Source organism: Telopea speciosissima, chromosome 1 (assembly GCF_018873765.1).
Source record: "Telopea speciosissima isolate NSW1024214 ecotype Mountain lineage chromosome 1, Tspe_v1, whole genome shotgun sequence".
Classification (NCBI taxonomy): Eukaryota; Viridiplantae; Streptophyta; class Magnoliopsida; order Proteales; family Proteaceae; genus Telopea; species Telopea speciosissima.
The window spans coordinates 60,451,480-60,466,132 of record NC_057916.1 but is presented as its reverse complement, the minus strand read 5'-3'; the positions used below and the strand labels follow the sequence as shown (position 1 = coordinate 60,466,132).

General features: G+C 40.2%; 1 protein-coding gene across 2 annotated transcripts in view; it reads left to right on the top strand.

Moving 5' to 3' along the window:
• The window catches only part of LOC122669090 (NAD-dependent malic enzyme 62 kDa isoform, mitochondrial), a 97,080-nt gene extending 83,442 nt beyond the window's left edge, over positions 1-13,638 (top strand). Inside the window, exons 20-21 of one of the 2 annotated variants that reach the window (XM_043865766.1) lie at positions 6,629-6,636; positions 13,629-13,638. The gene's annotated coding sequence lies outside the window, so the exon portion shown is untranslated. Of the gene's footprint in view, positions 1-72; positions 188-6,628; positions 6,637-13,628 lie in introns of those variants that run through there. The other variant, XM_043865755.1, reaches the window with a different exon arrangement.
• Positions 13,639-14,653: the final 1,015 nt, after the last annotated feature.

The window sequence follows — 14,653 nt, the reverse complement described above, 5'->3', positions numbered from 1 at the left end:
CCCCCCCTTTCCTCTCCCAAAAAAAAAAGATTTCAATTCTTATTTGGTCATTCATTCTATGCATTAATGCAGCAATCCACTTGGGTATATTCAACAAGGATGTTCTATACAAATCAGGGAGTCGGGTTTTGGTCCCTCTGTCAAATGAAATGGATTTCTAGCGAGTACAATTAGCAAATTTCTTTGTTTTTTTGTATGGGATTGTGATGGAAGGAGGCCAGAGCCCATAGTTAAAGCCATGGGCCCCTACTGAAAACCACTATTTTGGAATTGGGAGAAAGAACGCCACCCGGTCATGGCAGACACGTTGCCCTTGCACCCAGGCACAAGGGTGCACGAAATGACCGCTGGGGTGCGGCGGTCATTTAACATACCCCTTGTGTCAGGTCACAAGGGCGGTGTGTGCTGCGTGCGACCAAGTGGCGTTCTCTTTCCCTTTGGAATTATAGTGACAAGTATTAATAAGATTAGGATTCGATATCTGGATGAAGCATCCTATGCAATGGAGGCAAGTGGTACTGGTCTTCTACCCAAAAAAAAAAAGTTCTACTGGTCTGATGATATTTATTTACATGGAGAAATCATATCAATATTTGATGCAAATCATACAGAAATCGTGGAGCTAGAACTGCCCTGCCCATCTACTCCACCAGATCTGCATCTTTATTTGCCCAACAAAATACATGAAGCACAGAATTTGAGGAATGGTCAGTGCATGTATTAGGCTCGACGGTTTCCAGGTCTTCTGCGTGAATGAAACTCCATCCAAAATTATAGAAGAATTATCTCTGAAGCATCTGCTGATGTCATTGTGATTCACCCGTCCTCAAAATCTGCATTTCCTTTCTTTATTGTTCTTATAAAATTCCTCTCCACCAGATTCTATTACGACTCACACATATCCTCTGTAGCTGACTTCGTTTAAAACCGTGGTGTTAAAAATCTGGAATCGATTCATTGAATCGGTTGATTCATATCAGAATCGGTTGTGATTGATCTGACACGGCTAATTAACCCTCAAAAGACAAAAACCCTAAAATTGTTCTTGTTTTTGGATGTGGACCAATTCTATGGTTCTGGAAAACCGATCCCAATCGATTCCAATCCGACCCGCATTTTAAAACCTTGTTTACACTTCAAATGTTGGTTGTCACCTTGATAGTTAGAAGGGAAATTTATGTTTACCATCCCTGTGGTTTCAAACTATTACGTCTACCACCCCTAAAATTGGGAATGAATCATCTGCACGTACCAATAGGTGAACGTACATGTGAGAGCCAATCACATTTTAATTTTGTTTTCATAAATACCCCTCCTCCCCTTGTGAATTGCAAAAATAGGACTGGTGGTTGGTTCTCACATGTACGTTCACCTGCTAGTACGTCCAGAGGAACCAAACTCTTAAAATTTCATCTATTTTAAAAACTTTCCTTGTATTTCGAAATATTCTTACAACTGTACCCCTGCTGTTAGATTTGAACAGTTAAGTGATGCTGTCATCGCCCAAATTTAATCTAAATGTCCATAATACCCTTAATAGCACTTCATTCCATATTTACCTCCATCTGGGATGAAGTGCTATTACATTTTTACCCCCATTAGGGATGAAGCATCATCTTCTCAAAACTGCAGAAAACGAAAACACAGAGGGAAGAAAACGAAAACCTCTTCCATTGCCATTCCCATGTTTGAACTACCGACGTCGCTATTCCCCTCATTCTAATATGGGCACTCTTCCTCTTCTCTATCTCTCTCTGTAGTCTTACTGATTCATTTCATCATTCATCTTATTCAGTTCGACTTGCTCTTTCTTCTTCTACTTCTGGGATCGATCGAAGAGATAGAGAGATGAGTCCTCAACCCAATCAGGAGAAGGTGTAAGTATTCTTTCTTTCTCTTTTTGCTTAATCTTACCTCATTATTAACCCCATTATCACTCTTCCTACAAAGGTTCAGCTGTGGACTTGAATTGGCAGATGTGGATACCGAAGCTCATCTGTTCTATCCAAATCGATTTGGCTTTGTAATATTCTTCATAGTGACGAATGACTCGTTAATCAAAGGAAGCAATACCCTCTCTTCTTTTTTCGTCTGCCCTTCTTGTGTCTTCGTTTCTGTTTGGGTTGTTGTTATCTTTGGAGGCAGGGAGAAGCTCTTGCAGGTAATGACTCTGCTCCACAAGTTGACATTCAAAGAGTTTGTGGAAGTTTTCCTGCACGGGAGTGCCATTATGTACGGCCAAAGTCATAAATTCTGTAGTGCTTGGAAGGATAGACATGGTTTCTGGGATAGGGGCTTTGTTTGAGCCTTTGATAATCAATTGCTGAACAACAAAGAGGTAGTCTTAGATTCTTGGTTTTATAGTGAAATTGGAGGTGGGTTCAATGAATCTGAAGTGAAAGCCAATTATGAATCAAATCTGAACTGGATTGAGTTAGGAGTTATACTTACTGAGAGAGATTTGATAAGATAGAGCTTCACGATTTGTTAACATTCTAACAATAATTTCTCATGCATTATTGATGTTAGCACTCTATTACATCATTACCCACCCACTCTGTCTTTTTTCTGTGCAAGGATCCTCTACTGCCGAGCTGCCCGACAGGACCGTGTTGCCCAGACACGGTGTTGTGCGCGAAGACCGCCTTACTCCCACTCGGGCAAGGCATTTGGGCAGGGGTAAGGTGGTCTTTGTATGCAACACTGTGTCCGGGTAACACGGTCCTGCCGGGCAGCTCAGTAGTAGAGGATCCAAATTGCTTTTTTCTTCCAAAACCTACAACAAACGCAAAGCTCTGCTTTTCTCTTTTTTCTCCATGTGTTCATTTGAACTTCATAGATAAAGCTAAACTCGGAATATTGTTTTCACCTTTTGTTATACAAGGCATATACTGTAAGACTAATCAGATATACAGAGATAGAAAAAATACTTGTTATCACACAACAGTTGCAGAGAGAAACGAACCAGAAAGGAAGAAGCACGAACAAACCGAGTTGAGTCGTATCTGAAAGATACTTTCCTTAAGGTTTTAGATACCCCGACTTCTGCAACGGGGTTGACCTTGCACCTAGCCCTCCAAGATGAAACAACTCCTAAACGTATAGGTTGCAGAACCTGATACGAGTTCTAAAGATACCAAATGACTATACTAGCCCTCTGTTTATAGAAGATACAGTAAGGTTAAACTGTCTCTGGAATGAACAGTTGCAGAGACAGAAAACGAATTCTGTTGTGTATATAAAATGGCAGGCATGACAAGTTGTAAATATAATGCTGGAGTACCCTTTCATGAAGGGACATATCCGTATAGATACAGGTGAGATAGTACGTGTATCTTTCATGTACAAAGAGGGGGTATATCTATTCGTATACGTGTACAAATAGGTATGTATAGTTCAACCGTATAGATGAACCATGGGTGAATCAAACCGAGTTTTAAAATGAAGATTAAAATTCAAAAGTGCAAAACTTATATTATCTAAAAAATAAGATTTTGCCCACACCCACACCCCGACCCCGGCCCTGACCCCGACTTCGGCCTAGGCCACGGCTCGGCACGGCTCGACGCGCGATTCAAAAGCACCCCACAGACCCCCCACACACTAGAGAGTAGGATGACTACCTCTCCAAAGGGCTCACACCTTAAGAAACCAACCATATATATATACCCCTCAAGTTACTTTCCCACAACCAATGTGGAACTATTCTTGAGCTCAATATTGCCTCTTGCACACAAGAGAGCACAACAAATTCAAAGTAAAAATAGAGGGAAGTAAAAATGAGGGAATAACAAAAGACATATATTTTGAAACTTTGTACCACATGACTCTAAAAGTACTTTTTTTGAAATAATACATTGACCCAAAAAATGCTTTTATAAAATACTAATACAACAATTCCCCCACAAGTTTCAAAATAGTGATACATCACGAGTGATAAGTATATTAGACATAGTAGGACACATCGTTGCAGGTGTCTTCAGGACTTGAACCTACACTAGGTCTGATAAACTACGCTATAGAGTACGCTACAGAGTAAGGGTGAAGTCAGACTTCTTGAACCTTTCCTTATCGGTGTAGCCGACTAGTTCACCAACCACATCCTACTAGTCAATCGTTTGTGATATCCCTTTTATGAAGATGGACATTTTTTAACTGGCCTTGTCCCCTATCTTGGTCTCATAGATGTTTAGAGAATTCGCCTATAAAACTCTCATCGGTAGGCGGCTTCACCTCCTATACCTATTTAGATCAGTCCAGAGTGTGCGCCACAGTTAACACATCCCCACATTACATGAGATCTGACTTGATTAAGAGTCTATAAAACTCATCCTTCTTTCTTTGTGGTAGTACTACTTTTCCTATCTACCTAGAATAAGCTAATATATAGTAGTATTAACCAGATCACCTAGTGACGTCGTTTGTATCCTTTGAACCTAATTCAGGAATTTACCTCTTCACATAAGTTGGGTGTCCATCACATGACCTATGTCACAGGCCTTAACCTCATTCCCTTAGATGAATCATGAATTATTTTTGTAGGCAACAATTTTGTGAAAACATCAGCTAAATTACTTTTAGATTTCACAAAATCAATAGCTATTGTTCCTTCATTAATATACTGCCGTACAAAATTATGTCTTAGGCTGATGTGGCGCTTCTTTCTATTGTACATTTTATTCTTAGCTTTAGCTATTGCCGCTTGATTATCACAATGTAGTGATATCGAAGGCAATGGTTTTGGCCACAATGGAATATCTGCCATCAAAGTTCTGAGCTACTCTGCTTCAGTTCCCGCATTTTCCAAAACTATAAACTCAGCTTCCATGGTGGATCCTGTTCCACAGGATTGTTTTACCGATTTTCACGAAATCGCTCCACCTCCTAGTGTGAAAACATATCTACTAGTTGCTAACGTTTCTTTGGTATCCGAAATCCAATTAGCATCACAATAGCCTTCTAACATGGCTGGTTTTCCGCTATAGTGAAGACTATAGTCTATCGTTCCCTTTAAATATCGCAATAGTCTTGTCACGGCATGCCAATGCTCTATACTTGGATTATGAGTGTATTGACTCAATTTTCCAACCGCTAACGCTAAAGCGATATCTGGCCTAGTGTAGTTCATTAGATATGTAACTGAACCAATAATTTATGAATATTTCTTTTGGGAGATAGGTTCCCCCAAATTCTTTTGTAAAAAATAATTAATGTCCAAAGGTGTTTTAACCAGTGATAAATCATAATAATCATACTTCTTTAGTATGTTTTCAACATAATGGGATTGGGATAATATAATCTTCTTTTCTTTTCTGATGATCTTAATTCCAAGAATTACATCAGCCTCTCCCATGTCTTTTGTATCAAACTTAGACATTAAGAAACCTTTAGTTTTGTTTATAATGTCTAAACTTGTCCCCATTATCAACATGTCATCTACATAGAGTACGATGAACACACATTTGCCTTTATAGAACTTGCTATACAAGCACCTATTAACATCATTTATGAGAAAATCATTCGATACAAGTACCGAATCAAGTTTTTCATGCCACTGTTTTGGAGCCTGTTTTAGTCCATAAAGTGATCTAACCAACTTACACACCTTGTGTTCTTGTCCAGGCACAACATAACCTTCCGGTTGTTTGATGTATATTTCTTCTACCAAGTCACTATTTAGAAATGCTGTTTTCAAGTCCATTTGGTGTATAACCAAATTATACATAGACGCAACAGCCACCATTACTCATATAGTAGTTATTCTTACTGTCGGAGCAAATGTATCAAAGTAATCTATATTCTTCTTTTGTCTAAAGCCTTTTACTACTAAATGGGCTTTAAACTTATCTAGTGATCCATCTGGTTTCAATTTCTTTCGAAATATCCACTTAGTGTCCAATACTTTGGAACCTTTAGGTAAGTCAACTAATATCCATATGTGATTGGCTAGAATAGAATCTAGTTCACTTTTGATGGCCTCTTTCCAAAACACGGCATCTAAAGATATAACCTCTTCTTTATATGATAAAGGATCCTTGTCTAAAAGGTAGACAACCCAATCACCATCCAAAAAAGTAGTTTTCCTTTGCCTCTTACTTTTCCGTAATTGACTTGAATCACTAGGTATAGGCTCAATTTCCTTTGACATTTCTTGTCCAAAAAATGATACACTACTATCAACCTTACTTTCTAGTAAGTTAGACTTAAGAGGAAATACATTCTCAAAGAATTTTGCATCCCTTGACTCAATGATGTCATTTTCTTCAAACACATCATTTATGATTTTAATAACCATAAATCGATATGCAGTACTGTGCGCTGCATATCCAATAAAAACACAATCACATATCCTTGGTCTATTTCCTTTTCTTTGGTTTTGGTATAGCCACTTTGGCTAGACAACCCCATACCCTTAAATGCTTTATAGTAGGTTTTCTTCCATATCACAATTCAAAGGGTAACAATCTCGTTTTCTTGTGCGAAATTCTATTTAAAATGTAACATGCTGATAAAATGGCATCCCCCCACATGTCTAGGGGTAATCCTGAGCTTATGAGCATTGAATTCATGATTTCCTTCAATGTTCGATTTTTCTTTTCTGCCACCCCATTAGACTCAGGTTGATAAGGGGTGGTGGTCTCATGAATAATACCATGTACCTCACAAAACTGAGCAAGATTAGAGTATTCAGTACCTCTATCAGTTCTAAGCCTTTTTCACTTTCCTCCCTAATTGATTTTCCACCTCTGCCTTATAGGATATAAAAGCATTACTTGCTTCATCCTTGGACTTAAGAAGGTAAATCATGGTGAATCTAGAGTGGTCATCTATGAATGTAACAACATATTTTTTGCCTCCTCTAGATTCAAGTGACTTATAGTCACAAAAATCACTATGCACCAAATCAAGAAGGCCACTTTGCCGTTCTATTGACCTATGTGGTGATTTAGTGAATTTTACCTCTATACATGTGGGACACTTTGTCAATGGTTTCTTAATATGGTTGTCTATTAAGCCTTTCTTATACATATAGGAAATGTAAGATGCATTGCAGTGACCTAATCTACCATGCCATAAATCGTAATAATCAATAAGGTAAGCAAAAGAAGCATTTGGCTTTTCTTTTATTATATCAGAAATACTTAGTACAAATAAACCATCACTTAAATACCCCTTGCCCACAAATACATCATTTTTCAGAACTACACGCTTGTTAGACTCAAAAAGTAACTTCATTCCTGCTTTGTTGAGAAGTGGCCCTGAAATAAGATTGCGTCTAATTTCTGGCACATGCAGCACATTGTCCAAGACAAGTGTCTTTCCTGAGGAGAGCTTCAATGTAATCTTTCCTTTGCCGATAACCTTGGATGACTGGGAGTTGTCCATATAGAACTTATCATTTAAAATAGAATAACTCAGAAAAGAGTTTCGGTCCCCACAGATGTGCTTTATAGCACCTGTGTCAATTATCCAGTCATTTGGTTTTTCAACCAAAAACACTTCAGTTATCATTGCTGCAAAGATTTCCTCTTTAACAAGATTGACTTTTGCCTTATCCGGTAAAACCTTCTTCTTATTCCTGCAGTCTTTCTTGAAGTGACCCGGCTTGCCGCATATGAAACAATTTCCTTTCTTCCTCTTAGAGTTTGTATTCTTCTGAACATGATTGCCTTTCTTCTTGAGATTTGGTTTCTTCTCTGTTTCCACTAGATTAGCATTGGATCTAATATATCCAATAGGCTTGTCACCTCTGTCTTTGATATGGTTACGTTCCTCTATTTTGATTCGAACTACCACCTGATCAAAAGACCAGTCCTTCCTCTTGTGTTTCATAGTAGTTTTGAAATCTTTCCAAGAGTCAGGTAGTTTATCAATCAAAGAACTTGTGACAAACAGATCCGGTAAAATCATGTTCTCTTTAGCCAAATTCCCAACCATAACTTGGAATTTGTCTACTTGAGAAGAAATGGTTTCACCTTCAGTCATCTGGAAGTTCAGAAAATTTGATACCACATACTTCTTTAAACCAGCATCCTCAAGAGTATATTTGCAGACAAGAGCATTCCAAATCATGTAGGCATGGTCAAAGGAATTGTAAACATTGTACAATTCATTTGATAGAGCATTCAGAATCCTGTTTTTGCATTGAAAGTCTGCTTCTATCTAAGCAATCATCTTCATATCAAGAGCAACATCCTCATTTGTCAGAGGCTTGGGATCAGTCAATGCAAACGTCACCCCTATTTGCGTCAAGGCAAATAGCATCATCTGCTTCCACCGTTTAAAATTCTGCCCGATGAACTGTGCTATCTTATCAAACTCTGAGACTATTCTTGGTTTTTTCATACTCGGTTGTATGACAGTAGCAATATTTTGGGCAGCAGCAGCAGTAGATGGAGGGTCCACAGTAGCAGTAGGGTCCACAGTATTATTCTCAGCCATAGTCTTAAACAAGAAGAAAGCCAAATAAACTTTAAAACCTTAAGATTGTTATACAAGGCATATACTGTAAGACTAATCAGATATACAGAGATAAAAAAAATACCTGTTATCGCACAATAGTTGCAGACAGAAACGAACCAGAAAGGAAGAAGCACGAACAAACCGAGTTGAGTCGTATCTGAAAGATACTTTCCTTAAGGTTTTAGATGCCCCCACTTCTGCAACGGGGTTGACCTTGCACCTAGCCCTCCAAGATGAAACAACTCCTAAACGTATAGGTTGCAGAACCTGATACGAGTACTAAGGATACCAAACGACTATACTAGCCCTCTGTTTATTGAAGATACAGTAAGGTTAAACTGTCTCTGGAATGAACAGTTGCAGAGACAGAAAACGAATTCTGTTGTGTATATTGGCAGGCATGACAAGTTGTATATATAATGCTGGAGTACCCTTTCATGAAGGCACATATCCATATAGATACAGGTGAGACAGTACATGTATCCTTCACATACGGAGAGGGGGTGTATCTATTCGTATACGTGTACAAATAGGTATGTATGGTTCAACCGTATAGATGAACCATGGGTGAACCAAACCGAGTTTTAAAATAAAGATTAAAACTCAAAGGTGCAAAACTTATATTATCTAAAAAATAAGATTTTGCCCACACCCACACCCTGACCCCGACCCCGACCCCGACCTCGGCCTAAGCCACGGTACAGCCCAGCTCGGCTCGGCTCGGCTCGACGCGCGATTCAAAAGCACCCAAGGACCCCCCACACACTAGAGAGTAGGGTGACTACCTCTCCAAAGGGCTCACAACTTAAGGAACCAACCATATATATATATACCCCTCAAGTTAGTTTCCCACAACCAATGTGGGACTATTCTTGAGCTCAATATTGCCTCTTGCACACAAGAGAGCACAACAAATTCAAAATAAAAATGGAGGCAAGTAAAAAGGAGGGAATAACAAAAAACACATATTTTGAAACTTTGTACCACATGACTCTAAAAGTACTTTTTTTGAAATAGTACATTGACCCAAAAAATGCTTTTATAAAATAATAATACAACACCTTTTTCTTTCATTGTTGCCATTAAAGAGCATAATTCCCAAGTTAGAACGAAATGGAATCCCCAAAATTTGATTTTTGTCCCTTTATATGAATACATGAATGAGAACATCATTGTTAGAATAAGTTACCTGTCGAAGCAGGAGGTGGTCGCAAGATACAGGGTCTGCAAAGGTAACAAGGGTGGGGTGGGGTGAGTTTATTAATAACAAATAAGAAAGGGCAAAAATGTCTTTTCAAAATAAAACTAACAAAGTTAGCATTCAGGGGTACATAAGTAATTTTGAAGATTCCAAAGATAGTAGACATAATTGTTTGAAAGTACAGGGTGGTAAACATAAATTTCCTTACAAAAAAGTAATATATTTTTCAAGGGTGCATCTGTTTGTAACTAAGTAGGTTACAAACTTTGTAACCAACTTTTGTTTTTTTGATGAATGTAGCCAACTTTTTTTATTCCTCATATAAAGAGGTGGCAATATAATATGAGGGCTAATAATGGAATTTTCCCATCCCTACTCCATTATCAGGATCGTCTCCAGGGAGCACAGAGCCTAGGGTGCTGTCATGGGGCATCCAGTGGCTGAGCTGTATCGCACACATCTCGCAGCATGCCTAGGGATGTGTGCGCCACAGCCCAACGGCTGGCAGTACCTTGGGCGTACTGGGTTCCTTGGAGAGAGCTAAATTCTTCCTCTTGTCCATATTCTCCGTTTTTGTCCAGGGAAACCTGGATTTAAGTATTTATTATTGGGATGCAAATAAACAGCATTTGTGTTGGAATATTCAATTGTCGATGTTTGAGGGAAAGAAGCACTAATGGGTGCTGCACGAAGGGGACAAGGACCTTGTTGGAATGGGTGCTGAGCTAGGGATGAGAATATAAAGCAGTCAACCGGTTTGGTTTTGGGTATTCGGTTCAGTTTCGGTTCGGTTCCATGTCTTGTGGGTGTGACCCGAAAACGAACCAAAATCCGAGTCGGTTCTGGGACTAACAACCGAATTCGAAACACCTCGGTTCGATTCGGTCTCGGTTCTTATTCGGTTTAAAAAAATGATTCTAATTCGGGTCTAATTAAGTTTTTAATACATTATAATATGGTTCCATTTTTTATAGGCTGCTAGTTCATCCATTGTTGCTGCTTTGCTGTGTTCTCAAGAAACTCCATTTGTATAAATAAATGCTCACAAAACCTTAAAGGAACACATCAAAATTATAATTCCAAAAGAAAACACATCAATAAAATCATAGAGAAACACATCAAAATTAGCTATTCCAAAAGATATTATCATTTTGATTTTGGTGCATACCGTTTTGATTACTTTACTTACTTTATTAATTATCATTTACCCAAAAGATATTAAAAGATATAGGGTTTGGGAATAAATGGGTATTCGGTTCGGTTACGGTTCAAACCGATGGGTCTGGACATGAAACTGAACCAAACCGAATTAAATTAGCATACATCTAAACCGAAACCAAACCGAATTAATTTGGTTTCACTCGGTTCGGTTAATTCGGCTCAGTTTCGGGTTCGATTTTTGGTTTCGGTTTGGTTTTAACACCCTTAATGAGAAACCTATTGGAAGGGGAAAGAAAACCTTGATTCCAAGTCACATCTCTAGGATTTCAGAATTTTTGATATGATAGATTATAGGCCTCTTGCTTGCCGTGTATTAACTGTGAATCAGCCCACCATCTAATGAGATAGCCCTTCCATTATATAATGTTTGGAGAAGATTACAATCAATCAAATCTTCTGATGTATGGAAACCCAGCAATTACAAACTTTGGAATGGAAATCAAATAATATAAATATGCTAAAAGATTTTTAGAAATAAGGAAATTAAATATCACATGCCTTGATTGTGATCTTTGATTGATACAACCCCTCAAGTTGGAGTATCACGATAACTGAGCTTCAATTTGTCACGTAACCACTGAAATCGAATGGTGGAGAGTCCCTTGGTGAAGATGTCAGATAGTTGATCCTTGCTGGAGAAGAATTGGAGATTGAATTTGCACTTTGCTACCTTATTGTGAACAAAGTGGAAGTCGATCTCCACATGTTTGGTGTGCGCATGAAATACAAGGTTGGCCGATAGGTAGGTTGCGCCAATATTGTCGCACCATAGTATCGGTGGTTTTGTTTGAGGGATGCTGAGTTCATGGAAGAGTGATTCTAGCCAAGTCAAATCAGCGCAAGTGTCAGCAAGAGCCTTATATTCGGACTTTGTGGAGGAGCGTGCTACTATTTTCTACTTCTTAGAGGCCTAGGAAATTAATTTGGTACCCATAAAGATGGCATACTTGTCGATGGACATGCGATCGGCACAATCACCTGCCAAGTCTGTATCAGAGAACGCTTGAAGGTGGGGTGTTTGTGGATTTCTCAATAAGTAGGCCGTGGGATTGGATATGTTTCTAGTACCGTAGAATCCTCTTCACTAAGGACCAGCGATCTTTAAAGAGGGATTGTGCATGAACTAGCAAGCCCGATTCATAGAGAATGCCACATCTGGTCAAGTCAGAGTAATATGTTGGAGTGAACCCATGCTTCAATATTGGGTGGGGTCTTTGGGAGGAACACCCTTGTGGCTGATGCTTTAATAGTAGCAATTGGTGTGAGTACTAGCTTACAATTTGACATACCCATCCATTGTAGCAAATCTGAAATATAACGGGATTGGGAAAGAATGGTCCCTTTGGAATGGGGAATGACCTCCATGCCTAGAAATAAACTCAATGGCCCCAAGTCATTAATGGAAAATGTTGTAGCCAGCAGTGTAAGACGATTCTACACGTGAGAGGGTTGGTTTTTGGTAACAAGTATGTTGTCGACATACACAAGGACATATGATGTAGTGGTCTCTTTTTGGTAAATGAAAAGTGAAGGGTTGGTTTGGGAGGATTGAAAACCAGAGGCAATGAGAAATTTGGATAATTTTTGGAACCAAGCTTGCGATGCCTGCTTTAGGTTATATAAAGACTTGTGGAGATGACATACATGATTGGGGCGTGTTGGATCTTCAAAGCTAGGGGGTTGTACATTGTACATGCACTTCTTCGGTTAGGATACCGTGTAGGAATGCAGTATGGAGATCGAGTTGGCATATGGGCCAGCCACTAGATACTGCAATCGAGAACATTGTCCTAATGGTAGTGGACTTGACTACTGGAAGATATCTATGTAGTCCAGACCCTACTGTTAATGGAACCCCCATTGCAACAAGTCTCGCCTTGTACCTTTCTAGAGTACCGTCGGCCTTTCTCTTGATGTGATAGATCCACTTACAGCCAACAATATTCTTGTGAGGTGGAGGAGGCATTAGAGACCAGGTGTTATTACGCAAGAGCGCATTGAACATTGCCACCATTGCATTACGCCACTCTGGAAACCTATTTGCATGCAAGAAACATGTAGAAGGGGGTAATGGGGTATATTAGAAATGTGAGCTTAGGGGTTTGGCCTAGAACGAAGGCTAATGGAATGTGTGCATGTGGTGGGGTATGGTGGTGGTAGTGGTTGTTGGGAGGTAGTGGGGGCAGTAGTAGGGGTGGTGGTGGTGTGGTAAAGTTCCTCAATGGACCGAGTGCGGATAGGGGGAGTGGAGGAGGGAGGAGAGGGTGAAGGGAGAGACGGGAAGGGAGAGGGAGATGGTAATGAAGGGAGAGAAGGGGAGGAGGAGGGGGACGGTGATGTAGGTAAATGGTTGGGAGGGATAAAGGTTGGAAATGAGGGTTGGGGGTTAGTTTTTGGAGGTGGTAAGGGAGAGGTTACCGAATTTGGGGTAGCAGCCCAAGGATATAAAGGAGGGGAAGGAAAGAGGACTGGGGTGACCAAGGATGGAACGGGATATGAAGGGAAAGTTGGTCTCATTGAAGCGGACATGGCGCGATGAGCTAGTATGAGTGATGGGAAGTCCCTTACCGATTCCAACTTGGTGTTGTTGGTTACTAGTATAAGTATCATAGGAGGAAAGTGATTGTATATTTGATGTCACATGGTGCGTAGCGCCCGTATCCGAATACCAGGTAAGTGCAGCCGATGGGAAGGGGTAGGAGTAGGGGTGAGGTGGATGGGAGGCGGGTGGGGACATAGATAGAAGTTAGGGTGAGGGGTCGGGTGAGTGAGATAGGTTGATGGAAGGGGTAGGCGGGTTGGGTTATATGTGAAGGAGTGTTTGGGTTCTTGTAGTAGCAGATACTCACCAAGTGATTCTTCCGATGACATAATGCAAAACATGTCATGTCCACTGTGACCTTCAAGACACCGACCACAACGACCCCGCCCTCCATGGCCATAATCACCATGATTAGAGGAAGTGGTAGTCTGACTGATGGGGGCACCGGGTTGACTGAGATGGGCTGAAGGCGATGTGGTGGTGGTGGTAGAATCACTGATAGAGAGCTTGTTGATGGAGTTATCGTTAAGAAATTCTTGGCTCAACAGTAGGCCATGGAGCTCAGTGTACGAGATAGGATCTTAGCGAGTCAACAATGATGACACAATTGCCATGAAATCTTGACGAAGAGACCGAAAAATATGAAGATTGAATTTGGCTGGAGACAATGGCTTACTAGTAGCAACAAGTTCATCAACAATTGATTTGGCACGTTGAAGAAAATGGGTGATGGATTCGTCGGCAATCATAAATAGATTCTGAAGCGCTATATGCTATGACGACATCAAGCGCATGTTAGAGGTAGAACCAAAGGTACCTTGCAGGGCATTCCATAGGTCTTTGTTGGTGGTTTTCCCAATAGCAATGGGAATATTGTCTTTAGAGAAGGACACAATCAACATACTCATAATAATATCGTCTTACATCAGCCATGCGCGGGCGGTGAAGGGATTGGTCCCATCAACGAAGCCATAGAGATCTTGACCACGATAATACGGTGTGATCTGAGTGTGCCAAAAAATATAGTTATTTGGGGACAAATTTATAGAGAGTTAGTGATGAGCAACGATGAAGGGAGCTGTGGCAGGGGCGGTTAGTAGAGGGGGTGTGAATGCTGTGTATAGAGGCGGCTGGGTTGCGGTGGCCATGAGAGGAGAGGTCATCAAAGGTGAGGCAAGTGAAGATGGAGCAATTGTGACTGGGGAATGCACCCCAAGAGGAGAAAC